The sequence below is a fragment of the Mercenaria mercenaria genome, chromosome 1 (assembly GCF_021730395.1).
Source record: "Mercenaria mercenaria strain notata chromosome 1, MADL_Memer_1, whole genome shotgun sequence".
NCBI classification, from domain to species: Eukaryota; Metazoa; Mollusca; class Bivalvia; order Venerida; family Veneridae; genus Mercenaria; species Mercenaria mercenaria.
The window spans coordinates 37,102,047-37,119,727 of NC_069361.1; the positions used below are offsets into that span (position 1 = coordinate 37,102,047).

Here is a 17,681-nt window from a genome sequence, read left to right on the forward strand (position 1 = left end):
GCAATATAAGGCCACGTTTCTCTGTGTGAGAAACCCGAACATTTTGAGCATTTGAACCCCATTCAGAAATACTGAAAGGCAAAATGTGGGACCAATGGCTCAGCCTTAAGTTTAGGGATTTTTCTTTCAGGACTGTATTCTATGGTATACAGTAGTTTAACTATTTTTGTATAAAAAATTTTGATAAATATAGCACTATTATATACACAACTATACAAGGCTTATTTACATTCGTGCGGAATATAACTTGTTTATATTGTGCGCGTGGCACAGCTCAGCTGGCCACAAGGCAGCACATAATTTACTTATAACCATCTTTATTTTATTCTAATAACAAACTCTATGCAAAGCATGAGCTTTAGGTGTGGGTGCTAGAAAAGTCAGGCTTGGGTCATGGGACCCGTGAATAGTGTAAATCTGCAAATGTAATTTGTACCTATACTGGCGGATTGCAAAAAACGACCGGCGTCTTGCTCGCGATATGTACGTAGTAGTTTTACGCAACTTGTTCGTAGTAATCCTGTTCTTAAAAGGTGTCTGATAACAGAAGAGCCATTGACATTTTACACCTTTTCCCTAGCTTTAAGGATACAGGTCAGCAAGCCCATGAATTAGTCTTAGAACTGGCAGGATACGGCCCATGGCAGTTGCGAGAAATGTAACATTTTTGGCAAGCATGCATTATAGATCTGTTCACTGCTTCACATTTCGTGTAGATGTTAAAAATTTAGTTTTTTTTCTATTCTTTCTGGATCAAGGAGAATTTCAATACATTTCCTGATAAAGTCTCATCACATCAGTCATTTTAAGCCTGACAGTGTCCTGGCATATAGTTCTTTGCTTTTCTGTAGTTTGCCAAACAAACCAAGCCTGTAGTTAGAGAGAGGTGGGTGTAGCTTTGGGGCTATAGGGGTAGAGGTAGCGGGAGGGTGGGGTTTGAAGGGGGGGGGGGGGGTGGTGTGGGGGGGGTGAGAATAATTTGTATGTGGTGGGGAGGGGGGATGATTTTAAGTTGTTATGGGTAGAGGGGGTGGTTGGGTTGGGGGGTTGTGTGTAGGGGGGGTATAGGTAGTTGGGGATTTGGTTTGGGGGTAGGGAGGTGGGGATCTTGATAGCTCTGTAAACTCACCTAGATTTTAGAGATAGACTATGCGGGGGTTGATTATACTTCTGTTTACCACGGAACATTTGGTCCACGAAATGGGGCCCGTAATTTTCCTTTTCAGAGAATTTGCGAGGTGCCTCACATCTTCAAGGCACAGTTTTAGTGCCTTACCTTGTCTAACACCAGAATGACCTTTAGAATCTCCATCACCTGTGTGGTGTGAAATCTGAAGACTTTATAATATACTGAGATACCATTTCATTCCATTTGAGCAGAGACCAGGTGTTCAGTATCATCACCTTTTAGTTACGCTTGAACATGAATAGTTGGAGAGAACTAAGTACCATGCCATGAGATATGACTTTTGCTATAGAATTGCAAAAAGTATGCAGTATGTTCATTTGGAGATGAAAAAAAAGACAAATTCCCACTTTTACTGTAAATATAAGCTTTTTTTGTCTAAAAATTAATCTCTAACACTGAATTTTGGGTCTATATTTTATCACAGTTGCATAATTATAAGTTTTTTCAGTGTGGTTGTCTATTCCGCTCGCGGCTGGTGGTAGATTTGATGTAATATCTTACGGGTTTTTGAAAAGACAGCGTTTATGACTAATGTGAGTCAGCCAAATTGAACGGCTTTAAACCGCAGTCTTTGGACAAAATGATGGCTGTACAAAAATAGGAGATTTGAGAAAACGACGGGTTTGTTTGGGCTGAAACTTGTTTTATAAGCTGAATAATAGATAAAACTTCACATAGAGAGCAAAAAAAGCTAAAAAAAAATATCAGATTTCCTATAGCATACAACACTAAATAGCCTGAGCATCCTATGAAAAAATGGTATCCGCATAATGGCGGATTCAAATAGTTCTCATTTTTTTTGCTGTAAAAGGATTTCTCCTGAAATCATAGCGAAATATTGTTTTGAAATCATATTGCATGCCTATACTTGACATACTGGTAGCATTTGCAAGGTTGAAACAAAGACTCCAAACAGATTTAACATTGAAATTTATTCATACACCCCTACCCTAAATTTGTGATTGTCAAATTTCAGTGTAAAAATTACGGTTGTCCGTTTGGATCAAAATATTTTTCTGCTTCAAACATGAACCCCTTACTTACTTTAGAATATTTTTACATTATAAATGTTTGCTCTACAAGAAAATGTAAGTTAAAGAAATTTAAAATGGTCCGGGAGTGTATTGCACGCATGTGAAAACGGGGGTCAGTTGTTACAGAATAATATAGGTGGGGCTATTTAGTGTGTTATAACCTATAATAATTGTCACCGAGAATTACTAAAATTTCTGTCGTCCTGCAAGTAAAATTTTTTTTGTAAACATGGCACATGAAACCCAGACAATTGATTTTGAAAGAATTAATCAAAAATAAATGATAATTCTAACCGGGGGTAAAAAGGGTGTCGGAAATGGCTTGGTTTGAACGACAGTAAAATAAAAATCCAGCGATGGAAAAATAACCACAAAACTGCCTGGATAGAAAACTGTCGAAGAAAAACAATATTATGTGCACAGAACTTAATGTGTCAAGCCACTGAAATAATTTAAAAATACCCGAAGGCCAACACTGTCGCAATAGGGCATTTTCTCGGGGGGAGGTGTGGGTGAACCCGGAACAGTGAGCAGTGAACCCCAGTTCATAAATACTGAAAGGCAGAAATTTGTGGGGACCAATGCGCAGCATAAGTTTAGGAGTTTTCTTTCATGTACTGTATTCTATGGCATACATATTTACTATTTTTGTATAATATTTTTGGATAAATATAGCTCTATTATATACACAACTTATACAAGGCTTATTTACATTTTGCGGTTAATATAACTTGTTATATGTGTGGCAGTGCCCAGCTCAGCTGGCCACAAGGCACAACATACTTTTACTTATAACCATCTTTATTTTATTCAATATCCAACTCGTGCTTATCATGATCTTTAAGTGTGGGGCTAGAAAAGTCAGCTTGGGGTCTGTGGAACCCTTGGAAATAGTGTAAATTCTTGGGGGGGGTATGTAATTTTGTACCTATACTGGCGTGATTGCAAAACGACTGCGTCTTGCTCGCGATAGTACGTAGTAAGTTGTTACGCAACTTGTCGGTAGTAACCTGTTCTTTAAAGTGGTCTGATAACAGAAGAGCCAGTGACAGTTTTACAACCATTACGCCTAGCTTTAAGGATAACAGTGTCAGCAAGCCCATGAATTAGTCTTAGAATCTGGCCATGGATACGCCATGGCAGTGTGCGTGAGAAATGTAACATTTTTGGGCAGCATGCATTATAGGTCTGTTCACTGCGTCACATTTCTGTGTAAATGTTAAAATTAGTTTTATTCTATGCTTATCTGGACCAAGGAGAATTCAATACATTCCTGAGTAAAGTCCTCATTCAATCATCAGATCATTTAAAGCCTGACATTGTTCTGGCATATAGTTTTTTTTGCTTTTGTAGTTGCCAGAAACAAAACCAAGCTGTATTTAGAACATGAGGTACCACATAACCTTTGAAACATAGTACTATTGCTGAAACTTATATAAGGCCTTATGTGTTTTTAATACTGTCAAATTGCTTTGTACGACTTTATTGCACTGATAGCTCGGAAACCACCTAGATTTAATAGAGAGAGCAAAGCGTTTTTTAGATCAGACTTCTGTATACCTCGGAACATTTTGTCACTAAATGGTGCCCGGTTAATTTGCCTTTTTAGAGATTTTGCTAGGTGCCTCACATCTTTCAGTGCACAGTTTTAGTTCCTTGACCATTTGTCTACACCAGAATGACCTTTAGAACTCCATCCCTCTGTGGTGTGAAATCAGAAGATCTTTAGTAATATCCTTAGCTACCATACATCCAATTTGAGCAGAGACCAGGGTGTGCAGTTACAACCACCTTTTTAGTTACATTTGACATGAATATTTGGAGAGACTTGAATACCATGCCATGAGATATGACTTTAGCTATAGAATGCAAAAATTTTGCAGTATTGGTGGGGGGGTTTGCATTGAATAAAAAACTGACAATTTTCCCACTTTTACTGGAAAAATAAGCTTTTTTTTGTTAACTAAAAAAATCACTAAACTCAATTGTTCTATATTTTATCACAGTGCATAATTATTAGTTGTTTTATCAGTGTGGTTGTCTATTCGCACTCGCTGGTGGTATAGTTGATGTAATATCTTACGGTTATTTGAAAAAACAGCGAGTTTAATGACTATATGTGATTCGCCAAAGTTAACGTCTAAACCGCAGTCTTGACAAAATGATGGCTGTACTAAAATAGTGAGATTTTGAGAAAACTACCTGGTTTGTTTTGGGCTGAAACTTGTTTATATAAGCTGAACATAGATGAAACTCACATAGAGACAAAAAGCTGAAAAAAAACATTCATATTTCCTTGTAAGAATGTCACCCGTAGAAAAGAAAGATAAAAAAGAAAAAAAAAAGAATTTACTATAATTTTCTGTCGTCTGCAAATAAAATTTGGTTTGTAAACAATGGCACAATAACCCAGACAATTGATTTTTGAAGAATTAAGCAAAAAATAAATTAATTCTATACCGTGGGGGGAAAAAGGGTGTCGGAAATGGCTTGGTTTTGTACGACAGTAAAATAAAAATCCCTAGCTATTGAAAAATAACCTCAAAACTGACTGGAGAAACTGTCAGAAAACAATATGATGTGCACTGACTTATGTGTCAGGCCACTAGAAATATGTTAAAAATACCCGAAGGCCCTACCGTGTCGCATAATGCCACTTATTCTCTGTGGGGAACCCGGAACATTTGAGCATTGGAACCCAGTTTCAGAATACTGAAAGGCAGAAATGTGGGGACCATGCTCAGCCATAAGTTTAGGGATTTTCTTCAAGGATCTGTATTCTATGGTATTCAGAGTTTTACTATTTTTGTATAATATTTTTGTTAAATATAGCACTATTATATACACACTATACAAGGGGTGAGGTGTGTTTTTTTCTTGGGGGGTTTTTTTTTTGTTGTGTTTTTTTGTTTTGGGGGGGGGGGGGGGGGGGGGGGGGGGGGGGTGTGTTTTTTTTTTTTTTCTTTGTTAGCTTTGTGGGGGGGGGGGGTTTTTTTTTTTTTTTTTTGTTTGTTTTTTTTGGGATTTTTTTTATTTTTTTTTTGGTTTTTTTTTGTTTTTTTGTTTTTTTTTTTCTTTTTATTTACATTTGTGCGGTTAATAATAACTTGGTATAGGTGTCGTGCCAGCTCAGCTGGCCCACAAGGCAGCACCATAATTTTTACTTATAACCATCTTTATTTTATTCGTATATCAAACTCTATGCATAAGCATAATCTTTTAGGTGTGGGGTCTAGAAAAGTCAGGCTTGGGTCAGTGGGACCCTTGGAATAAGTGTAAATCTGTATGTAATTTGTAGCCTATAATGGCCGTGATGCAAAACGACTGCGGTCTGGGGCTCCGAATGTACGTAGTAGTTTTACGCAACTTGTCGTAGTGACTCTTCTTAAAGTGTCTGATAACAGAAGAGCCATGTGGAGCAGGTTTACACCATTTACCCTAGCTTAAGGAAACAGGTCATCAAAGCCAGTTTTAGTCTTAGAATCTGCCCATGGAGACGGCCATGGCAGTGCGGAGAAATGTAACTTTTTGGCAAGCAGCATTATAGATCTGTTCACGGCGTCTCATGTCGGTGTAGATGTTAAAAATTTTTAGTTTTTTTTTCTATGCTTTCTGGACCAAGGAGATGCAATACATTTCCTGAGTAAAGTCCTCATCTTCATTCAGTCATTTTTAAAAGCCTGACATTTTCTGGCATATAATTTTTTTTGGGGCTGTGTGCTGGAGTTGCCAGAACAACCAAGCTGTATTTCGAACAGAGGTACCACAGTAACCTTTGAAACATAGTACTATTGCTGAAATTATATAAGGCTTTTTGTGTTTTACTGCAAATTGGGCTTTTTGTACTTCTTATGTCACTTGATAGCTCTGAAACACACGTAGATATTAATAGATAGAGCTTAGCTGTGTGAGGGTAGATTAGACTTCTGTTACCACGGAACATTTTGTCACTAAATGGTGGCCCGGTTAATTTGCTTTTAAAATTTTCTAGGGGCCTCACATCTTTCAAGTGCACTGTTGTTAGTTCCTTGACCTTTGTATCTACACCAAATGACCCTTTAGAATCTCCTCACCGCTGTGGTGTGAATCGAAGATCTTTAGTAATATCCTTAGAATACCATTTCATTCCCATTTGAGGCAGAGACCAAGGTGTGCAGTATCAACACTTTTAGTTACATTTTGACATGAAAATTGGGAGGAGAACTTGAATACCATGGCCCATGAGATATGAACTTTTAGCTATAGAAATGCAAAAAGATGCAGTATTGTTGCATTTGAGATGAAAAAAAAACATTTTCCCACGTTTTACGGGAATTATATGCTTTTTTACCAAAAAAAAAAATCACTAATCACTAATTTTGTTCTATATTTGAGCACAGTTGCATAATTATAAGTTTTTTCATGTGGTTGTCTATTCCCGCCACCGCTGGTGGTATATTTGATGTAATATATGACGGGTTTTTTTGAAAAACAGCGTTTAATGACTATAATGATCAGCCAAATTTACGGCTTAAACCGCCAGGCTTTGGACTAAATGAATGGCTTGTACAAAAATAGTGATTTTGAGAGAAAGTAAAACTGAGGTTTGTTTGGGCTGAAACTTGTTTTTATAAGCTGAAATAGATGAAACTTCACATAGAGAGCAAAAAAGCTGAAAAAAAAAATTTCATATGTCCTTTATAGCATACAGCCACTAAATAGCCTGAGCACATAGAAAAATGGTAGTCCAGAATGGCGGGATTCAAATATTCTCAGTTTTTTGTGCTTTAAGAAGGATTTTTCCTTGAAATCAGTGCTAGATATGGTGAAATCAGTTTGCATGCCTATACTTGACATACTGGTATTCATGTGCATGTTGAAAAAAGACTCCAACAGATTTAATCATGTGAAATTGTATTCATACACCCCCTACCCTAAATTGTGATTGTCATTTCAGTTTTAAAATTACGGTGTGTCCGTTTGACCAGAAATTTTTTTTTCTTGCATCAAACATGACCCCTACTTTTCTTTAGATATTTTTACATTTACATTTTGCTCTACAAAAAAAATGAAAGTTAAAGAAATTTAAAATGGGTCTAGGTGTGTATTGCAGCATTGCAAAACTTGTATTTTTATAGAAATATAGTGGTGGTATTTAGTGTGTTATAACCTACAAACCCAAAATTATCTTAAATGAATAAAAAAATAGTATGTCGCCCTTTTAAATCTTTATATCTAATATATCCACTATCTGAGGTTGTTCCATTTTTTTATTTATTATTTGTGAAGTAGCTAGAGTATAAATTCTCTCCGGTATTAATATTTCATAGATCTAAGCGGTGTCTGTTCATGTATTATAATAAGATGATAGTGTCACTTATGATGTAACAAATGTATCGATTATACAAAGTCGTCTGTAATACCATCTCATTTTGATCTCGCGAGATAAAGGTTGGCGGTGTTGTGCGAACTTACTGATTTGAAAAGCATATCATAATTCTTTATCTTGTATTCTACGCTTAAAATAAATTTAAATGCTTGAGAAAGCCATTAGTAATTCGAAATACCGTATCATTTATTATATATGTATAAAATTATGTAAAATATAAAATTGTCACATATATTTCTGTATAGAAAAGCATAAGCATTTTAAATATTTGAATAATGTACTATTTTATCATGCTGACGTATGAAAATAAAACATAAATAAATATATGACTTTAATCATCTAATTTATTTAAGGACGAAGCGCAGCAAGTTCAAACATTTTTTCCAGCTAAGAAATTTTATCACTATTAATGAGATGGATGCATTCTTTTTTTTCCGTAACAAATTTTAAGTCCATTTATCCTCTTTTTGAAAGAGTTTATTAGAAACGGTGTAAATAGCGCATTGTAATGATTAAAATGTTCGAGCTTACTCCGGGCCTAAAAAAAATTGCGTTTTCATTTTTTTTTTCGATAAATAAGTTTGAAAGCTATGGTTTGAGAATGTATGACTGCAATCAAGGACTTTAATATATACGTCAATTCTTGTCTGTGCGATTTTGTTATACCCCACAAAGTAATAAAAAGGTATCGTTCTAAAAAACCAAATAAATTTCCTTTATTAACTTTTAACATAGTCATGAATATTATTGTGTGATTGAATCTAGCTATATAGTTGAAATAATGTTGGAAAACGGCGTTCTGCTCCAAACAATGATGTGATAAATATTTCGCAGCAAATATGGCATGTAATTTACACATAGATAACAATTAAAATAATCATATTTCCTTTTGTTTAGTAAATTAACGTAAATTAAATATTCAATATATATTGCATAGTTTGCATACAATGTGAAGTCAGGACCTCCCATGATCAGGGGGCCCCAAAACCATTTCTAACTTGTCATTGGGTCTAAATGTTTGAAGGGCGGGTACAAAACCTCCAGTATCTGATAAAAATATTGATATTTATTATAGTGGGCGGGTTAACAGCTACTATTTATCGATTCCCCGCATAAGTTATCAGATATTAGAGGTACCGAAATACAATTGTAGTTTCAATTTTCATAGTTCTATTCGCTATCTTTTTGATTAGATCAATCTTAAGGTCATAAATTTAATTTATTATAATATAAAAACTGTTTAGAGGTATTTTACGCTTTTATATACTTTTAGACGGCTTTCATAAAACGTTATATACGTTAAAAATGATATAGTAACGAAATTCATAATTTATGTATTAAGTTAACTTCTATGTTCTTTTTAAAAACATTTTTAATAATTATAGTAACTAGTATTCCCTAGTAGTAATAGTAGTTATTTAGTAATAATAATAATAATAATAATAATAATAATAACAACAATAATTATTATTTTTATTATTATCATCATCATCATACATCTTTATTTATAAAGGGTAGCACATGAAGATATAAATCAGTACAAGTAAAAAGTCATACATTTTTATTTTTAAATATGGTCTTCTGAATAACGGCAACAACCCAATAAAATTTACACTATCAAATCCCTAATTAAAATAACATTCATTCTTAGATATTATACAATAAATAAGTCAGGCATAATTATATTAAATGGCATAGTGATAATTAAGCGGGATAGTAACATAGAGATTCTTTAGACGGTCAACTGTAAGATATACTTTTCGTGAATTACATTTGATATCTAATTCAGAATGTAAATTTTTGTTATACAGGGGTTTTCAGCTGCGATCTTATAGAGTTGCACATCGAAATGTCGGCACGGTACTGCCCCTTGTTACCAGACTCTCAAGTTTCCCAAAAACGGACAACCATTTTTTTTTTGCATTTTTAAAATGTGTTTCAAATGCAAGTTCAAAGGAGCGAACCCACTTGGATTTCTACGGAATAATACACTACCAGTAAAAATGTTACATAAAATATGTCTTTCTGAGTCAGTGTTTTAAAAAAATATCAATACTGAACATTTATAAGTACCATTTAGGTATGTAGACTAAGAGAGTCATATAGGAAAATAAAAATGCCTGTGTCTATTCGCAGAACTATTAAGAAAAAAACATAAAATGACACATTAATATACAACTGATTGACGAGAGTTTGGCATTTCAGATAATGAAATAGACTGCTATGGTATTGATGTAAAGGGTAGCTGTAAACATTTACTTTTAATAGCTTGAAAATTATGAATATATTTATCGATTATCGATCTGCATTTTACAGACGTATCACTCAAACGAACACGATGCACTACCACACGTACTGGGAAACAAATACTGACACTAAAACGTTAAGGAAAGACTCATTTTATAGGAGCTTTCCAGGTCCGGTTCCAGAAAATTAAGGGCGACAGCATGTCATCTGCGGGATAGAAAGGTTCCCACAACCCCTCCCCTGAATTTATTTGAAATTAAGGTATGAAATGGTGGCTTCTGGTGCATTTTAAGTGCAACACTATTAAGTATACTTAACCCCCCTCAACCCGACTGGGGTAGGAGGAGGACACGGCCTTCTGGGACCGGGCCCTGGATCCGAATCTGTTTTCACTGAATGCCATTCATTACCAACTTTTAGTAACATCTCAAAAACCGATAAAGCGGGACAGATCTACCTATCATAAAATCAATAAAACCAATTAATCCAATATCAGGGCTACCCGAGGAATTTGTTGATTTCCGTACTAACTGTTATTGTTGTAGTAACACGGGGGGGAGAGGGGGAATCGATAATTAACAGCTTTGGTCATTATCTGATGCATTAAATTATATATCGAACAAAATGATTTACTTTTTTTTTAAATACATGAAACATAAATGCTAACGTTATCTATTACAGAAAAGAAATATTTACGCACAGAAACTGTCTGTAAATAAAATAAATATTCAAAATATGAATGTTTTATCTAAAATAGTTAGAAAGCGTAAATATTTTTTCTATACGCGCTTTTCTTTCACATATTATAAACATTAGAATATGAGCTTTTGTTTCTAAAATATTTTCAAAATTCTGAATCACTAACTTTTTTTTTCGATTTTAAAATCGTTAAAGTAGTAAAAACAACAAAATTCTCATGTATTTCCATAACATAAAGTTTGTCAGAAATTATTTTTGAAGCCTTCATAAGAAATATAGCTATTTTTTCAAGATATCTAAAAAGTATTTTTGTTGTCGAACGATCTGGAAGCCGGTCGCTTTAAAGAAAAAAAAGTATAGAAAAAGACTTATACTTCTAAAGGAAATACTTAACCATGCTGGACACGATTTGTTCTTCCTTTGGCAATCAGTGTAGACCCATGATGAGCCTGCACATCCGTGCAGACTGATCTGATCTGTACTGTCTGCCATTCAGCCAGTAACTTTTTGGTATGCAACCCTTTTCATAATTAATAGTAATGTCCAATTTGAAAGATAGACAAGTTCATTATTGTAATTTAGCATGGTAGGGATTAAGTTTCTTATATCGTGCCTAAATAGAAATGTCATATTTGCGTGACTTGAATAAGTACTGCTGACAAATACTACTACCATAGTACACTTTAACTATAAATATACTGTTACAGGGAAAAAAACACGTTAAATAACAATAACTTCGTCAATATCTCAATTTTAGAATAGCAGACTTAAGGTAGTAGATGTGTAATAGAGTACCTCCTTTTTGAAGAGTATTCAATTCCTACTATAAACCCACATTTACTGCAATTCTCAGGGGGGTAGGTTCAAGCCCTAGGGGACCAAATTTTTTTCCCCTTATTTCGATTTTTTCTAGTAAGTTTTTATTCTTTCAAGACTTATGATAGATTTATTGTACAAAATGAAAAAAAAAACATTTGCTAAGCGATTTCTTGCTGTTAAAAGTGAATTTACTACTTAAAAGAAGGGGTAAGTTCACATCTGTAAAATATTGAGTTACATGTGGTAAAAGTTCTCTATTTTGCTTCCATTTTTAGATTACATATTGTGGAAGAAATTTAGGTAGGATTTACATCTGTCCCAAGGTAATTTTTGAATGAAGTAAGCAAAATTCAAAACAGAAAACAAGGATTCGACCTTATTTTTTCAACGTTGAAATAAGAATTCTGTATCATTAAATCCGTTTACTTGAGGAACCATATAAAATGATATCCACTTTTTTTATTTTGTGTTTAATAATTGTTTAACATAGTTTGATGATTCTTTTATTAAAATTAATGGTAAAATGAGTTCTCTGCAAACATTTTATATAGCGTCCATCACTTCGAAATTTTTCTCTACTTGAGCTAGAGGAGATACCACAAGTTATACAAAATTTAGAAAAAACGGCATGGTAAAAGTTGTTTAAAATTTGCAATGCAGTGCAAAACACGGTCATCTTTAAGAATATACCATGCAAATGCCATTTTGTAAACATTGCTATTACACCTCTACTACCTTAACTAAGTAATAACATAAGATTTTTCGTGAAATTTGGGCCAGGATCTTTACTCAGTAAATATGTACGGAACAACTCTATTAACGATGTGAATTCTAAAATTGTACTGATTCTTCCTACTGTCATACGATTCATAAATAGGGTAAAAATCGTAAAAAAAAATTCCTGAAAGAAAGGGAAAAGACTATATAAAGACAGAAGAAAGTGAAAGACATTATTACAACGCAAAACCATAAACCATAAAAATACCTATCACTTATAGTAAGTGGGGTAACATATCTTTTTATGACCCGCCTTGAGACAACACTGCCCGGGATATTGTTTACCCTAGGCATATTGTAATACATTATAAAGTAAAAGGGGTTTAATTTTAAGATTTTTGTTACAATTAAATTATTTTATGCTTAATGTGATTGTGGCAATCTTGAGACTAAAACAAATAATAAAATATCGCATTTTTTTAAAACGAATGATTAAAGAAGTACCAAAAACATTAATGTACCATTAATTTAAGAATACAGAATAATATATACAAAGTAGGTTCGGAAAGAAGCAGAATTATCAGTTCATCAAGGCATCTTTCAAATTAAAGTTTGGTCATATTATAAATACAGAAAATGATTTTTTTTGTTTTAAATTATTAAAAATCCCACATGAAGAAAAAAGATGACCGCGTCGGAGATCGGACCCGGACCGGCCCCGGCAATAAAAAAGTCTCAAGATCGTTCAGCAAAAAGTAATACAGGTATCTGGAAATTAATCATCGCTATATTTCTTAAGAATGCTTTAAAACTCAATTACTGACAGGGATATATTTTACGGAAACACATGAGAATTAGTTGCTTTGGTATTTTTTGCGATGAAAATTTAAAAAAAATTTGTATATAAATGCGAATTGGACACTAAATCCTCCATAGCGTCATTTTAAACGACAGCGGATTTTAGGTTTCGGCGTTTCTGAGTTCAACAATTAATTTGTTTAATTTTCTAATTACAATCTCAGTTGATTTTTTTTGTCAATGTGAAGTTGCCTACAATTCATAGGCTTTGAGCTATAACAATTTGTACCGACAAAGTCAGACTAGCAGACGACAATATTTTCCGTAACAGCTTCCGAGTACTTACGGATAACGGCGGAAAAAGCCGACAGCTATTCACGTGCGCACGACATCGACATCTTATCTCCTGCGCACGACACTTTATCTCCTGTCCCTGGCCCTAATTTATGGCAGCTCGTTTGACAGATGCTAAAGACATTGAAACTAAATAAATGCATGTGTTTGCATTAGTCCAAATTCTGGTGACGGATTTTTACCAAAAGTAATGAACTGATGGTATAATAAACACATGTAAAATGTACATAGTATAGTACACTTTGTATTAAATTTCTTTTGCGCTGATTCGGTGATATTTTGGGAAACTTGCAGTTAATATTTCCAAATAATTATGGATGTTAACAATTAATATATAATTTAACAAAAAACCGTTAAGATATAATTATTTCAATATTCCCATACTAAAGTTTTCCCGACTTCTTTATGGGTTTTTAAAGACACCATGAAATTTTATCCACTCTAGTGTGTTGCTGATTCTTTGTCCAAATTTTCAACTGCAATTCGAAAAATTTCATATACCGGAAATTAAAAAGACAGCCATGTAGGCGTTCCACCCACATATTTACGCAAAATGGTTTAAAATATATACAAGTGGGCGTCTTATTAAAGCGTGTACGCACAGTCTAGCTGCACTTGAATATACGAGATTTCCCGCTGGCTTACGGAAGGTCGGTGGTTTTTACCAAGGTGCCCGCTCGTGATGAATAATGCTTTTGAGGGGCACTGGGTCTTCCTCCAACATTAAAGCTGGAAAGTCGCCATATGACCTATCATGTGTCCATGCGAATATACGGTGTATTTTTTTACATTAACAGAATACGCATAAATATATACGCACACGTATGATTTGACGCACGCAGGTGTAATTCTAGGTGCTCGAATATATTCGCGTACACCTATATATTTACCATGGTACGCGTATAATTTTATGCTTGCACGCTTTATTCTGAGTGCTTGTATATTTACAAATATGCGTGCAAATATGAACGTGCACGAGTAAATTAATATATAAGCATGTACCTACATACATGTATTTACATTTGCACATACATTTTTATTGATGTTTGATGTCGTGGGAATGAAATAAAGCTATTAAAACACTAGTGAAATACAGTTTTGACGTTTGCGGGCGTTTTAAGTCGGATTCCTTGGTCAATAATAGATATTCTAGAAAAAAACTGCTGTTCTTGTCAGTTTTTGGGATGTTTTTTAAAAAGAGAAAAAAACATGTGTTAACAGATTCTCGCGCTCAGTGATATTATAACACCTTTGCATGTCCTATATGCGTTCCGTTGGGAAATGTTAACGTATTACGGCCCAAAACGGTATTGTCAACGGAAAAAAACAACGCAGATATTCCTGCCAGAATTTAAAAGACATAACCATGTTCGCGTGCACTCAATATTAACGCACGGGTGGACAGATTGACGTATTATTTTTAAGCGTGCACCCACATTCTAGCTGCACTAGATATACGCGTTTTTCTTATACATTAATTAGTGTACGCGTAAATATCTAAAACACGCGTATAATTTAACGCGCGCATGCGAAATTCTATGTGCTTGTATATTATCGCGTGCGCATACATATTTTCCATATACGCGTTTAATTTTATTCATGCACGCTTTATTCGGAGTGCTTGCATACTTACAAATATGCATGCACATATGAACGTGCACTAGTAAATTAATATACTCAGCGTCACTGAAAAGTTACCACCTTAATGACCCTTATATTTTAAAAAATCGCATTGAACTGTGTTAAATGCATAACACGACGACCTCTCTGACACAGCTGAGACGTCACTAGTGTAAAGATTTGTCAAATTCGAGTAACTCGTTGAGGCACGGGCTGCACGTGCAAAATGACTTTTTCCAGCAATGTCGACATGTACGAATTTTCTATCGCAAATAATTCATCGCACTTGAAAGTTAGTCGACAGACTAAAAGGAATACGTTAAAAAAACCCAGAATATCCTTGCTAAGAATGCCACGTTTAGGCACGATCAACGCCATCAGGCCATTTTGGGATGGTTTTACGCCGAACTTTCATGTCGTGACATTGGACGTCGTATGTGTTGTTCTCACCTGGCAGTAAAGAAATGGTTAGGAAACAGATCAGACAGGGCCTATGAGTAATAGAGCGCGCACAGGCCATGAAAAGGGGACGTCGATATTGTATAAAATAGTAAAGAGGTATATATTTGGTGGTAACTTTTCAGTGACGCTGAGTATATAAAAAGTATGTACCTACACATAATTTTATTAAATTTTTTACCGTCGTTGGGGGAATGAAATAAAGCCCTAAATAAACCAGTGTAAAACAGTTCTGACTTAGCGTCGTTTTAATTCGGATTTTACTTGGTTTCTTTGTAGATATTCTAGCATAAAACTGCTGTACTTGTCACTTTCGGGGATGTTTTAAGGGAAAAAGAAAACACGTGTTAACTGAGAGATTAAGGTGCTGTTATAAACATTTAATATATGCACGTTCCGTGGTAAAGCGCAAAAGGTAGTACGGAAACCCTAAAGGATAATTCAATGGAAATGACGTCAACGCCCGAAAAAAGCAATATATCCCTGCGCATTTCATTGAAATTAAATGACGTTGAGGTAGAGTATATTTATTCATTCTGCATTCGTTTTATGCGCTTTATGCTTAAATAGCTTTAATCATGTCCATTTCGTGTAATAACATATTTAGAACACCTCGAGATTCTACATACGTTGTAACACGAAAAACATGGTTATCCCCACAAGAAGAAAAAATGTTTATTTTTCAGCATAACAAATCTTGCATGTGATAAAAATTCTTCCCATAGACCTTTCATGTTATTATTTTATTCAAATCGTGTAATTAAGGGTGCTATAGTTTACTGATACATGTTTCATCTTAAAATGACATTTTATCAAGTTAATGTACTAAACTTGTCGCAGTGGGTTAGACTGAACGCCGAAAACCATGTCTTTGTTGTGGTATGGGTTCGAATATAGGATTCAAAAAACAATAGAAAATGATACGTACTAATTTAATTATAATTGCTAATACACTAAAAATCATCTTGATTTCGAACCCACACGTTATGCGCATTCTGTGTATGTGTGTCAAACACTCTTACAATAAACTGTGCAGTCTTTGTTAGATTTTCTTAAAGTGAATCATCAGCCGAGATGATCCGACTACCAGATCAATCTTATATATAAAATCGCCCAAAGGTCATTTTTGAAAGGGGAAAGTGTTTTTTTACCCCCAATAGAATTTTTATTTTTGCTACCTAATAAAAAATACTGTTTTCTATCATTAAATATTCATATCTCATCGCTCACCCCTGTGAAAATTTTGAAATCTATATTTTCACCCTGTGAGAGATATGAGCTCCGACCCTTCATACATTGTGTATGAATTTTAAATTATTTGCTTACATGAATTTTATTGTAGCACTTTGTTCTTTATAATATATTTCTCGATCATTTAAGGGACCTAAAAAAGGATTAATTTAAACACTTTGCTTTTAGACACTATGTCTTAAATCAAATCGTAATGGAGAAGATAGTGCGGATGAAAGCCTCGATCGAGGACCGATCTCACGAGCACGCGATTTGTAGATTTTCGCTGTCCCTTTTGAATAAGCAGGCGGGCTAATTTTTTTTTTGCGTACTCTTCCCTAGAGAAAAAATTCCTTTCAGGAAATATTCCTATAGGAACGCATTCCCATGGGAAATGTTTCCCTAGGACAGTTCCTACAGGAAAGTATCCCATGGGGAAAATTTTCCCAAGGGAACAATTCCTATGGGATTCCCAAAGGAATTTTTTCCCATGGGAAAACTAAATTATCTTTTTTTTTACAAATAAACTAGCCAGTGCCATAAAAATATTTTTATAAAAACAGCTATGGGGTTTTTCTAATATTTTATATGAAAATAAAAAAATAAGGTTTTCCCATGGGACATTCCCATGGGAAAGATTTCCCAAATGTTTCCCCTGGGAAAACGCCGCTCCATGGGAAAGCCATTTTCCCATGGGAAATGACCCTTTCCCATTTGGAAACGGCCATTTCCCATGGGAAAAAAGAATATCATAATAGCAATTTATTAAAATAATAAGACTAGAATGATGAAAGTTGTTGGCTGGTATATGGTAAGATATGGGCTATCATTTTGTTTGTTTTTTTTGGGTTTAACGCCGTTTTTCAACAGTATTTCAGTCATGTAACGGCGGGCCCGTTAACCTAACCAGTGTTCCTGGGATTCTGTACCAGTACAAACCTGTTCTCCCCCAAGTAACTGCCAACTTCCCCCCATGAATCAGAGGTGGAGGACTAATGATTTCAGACACAATGTTTTTATCAAATAGTCACGGAGAACATACGCCCCGCCCGAGGAATCGAACTCGCGACCCCCAGATCTGTAGACCAACGCTCTTACCTACTGAGCTAAGCGGGCGGGCTTCTATCATTCAGTTCTATTTTAAAGT

At 34.7% G+C, this 17,681-nt stretch overlaps 1 protein-coding gene across 2 annotated transcripts in view; it reads right to left on the reverse strand.

Moving 5' to 3' along the window:
* The window catches only part of LOC128545901 (uncharacterized), a 105,082-nt gene that overhangs the window by 35,901 nt on the left and 51,500 nt on the right, over positions 1 to 17,681 (reverse strand). The window lies entirely within an intron of this gene.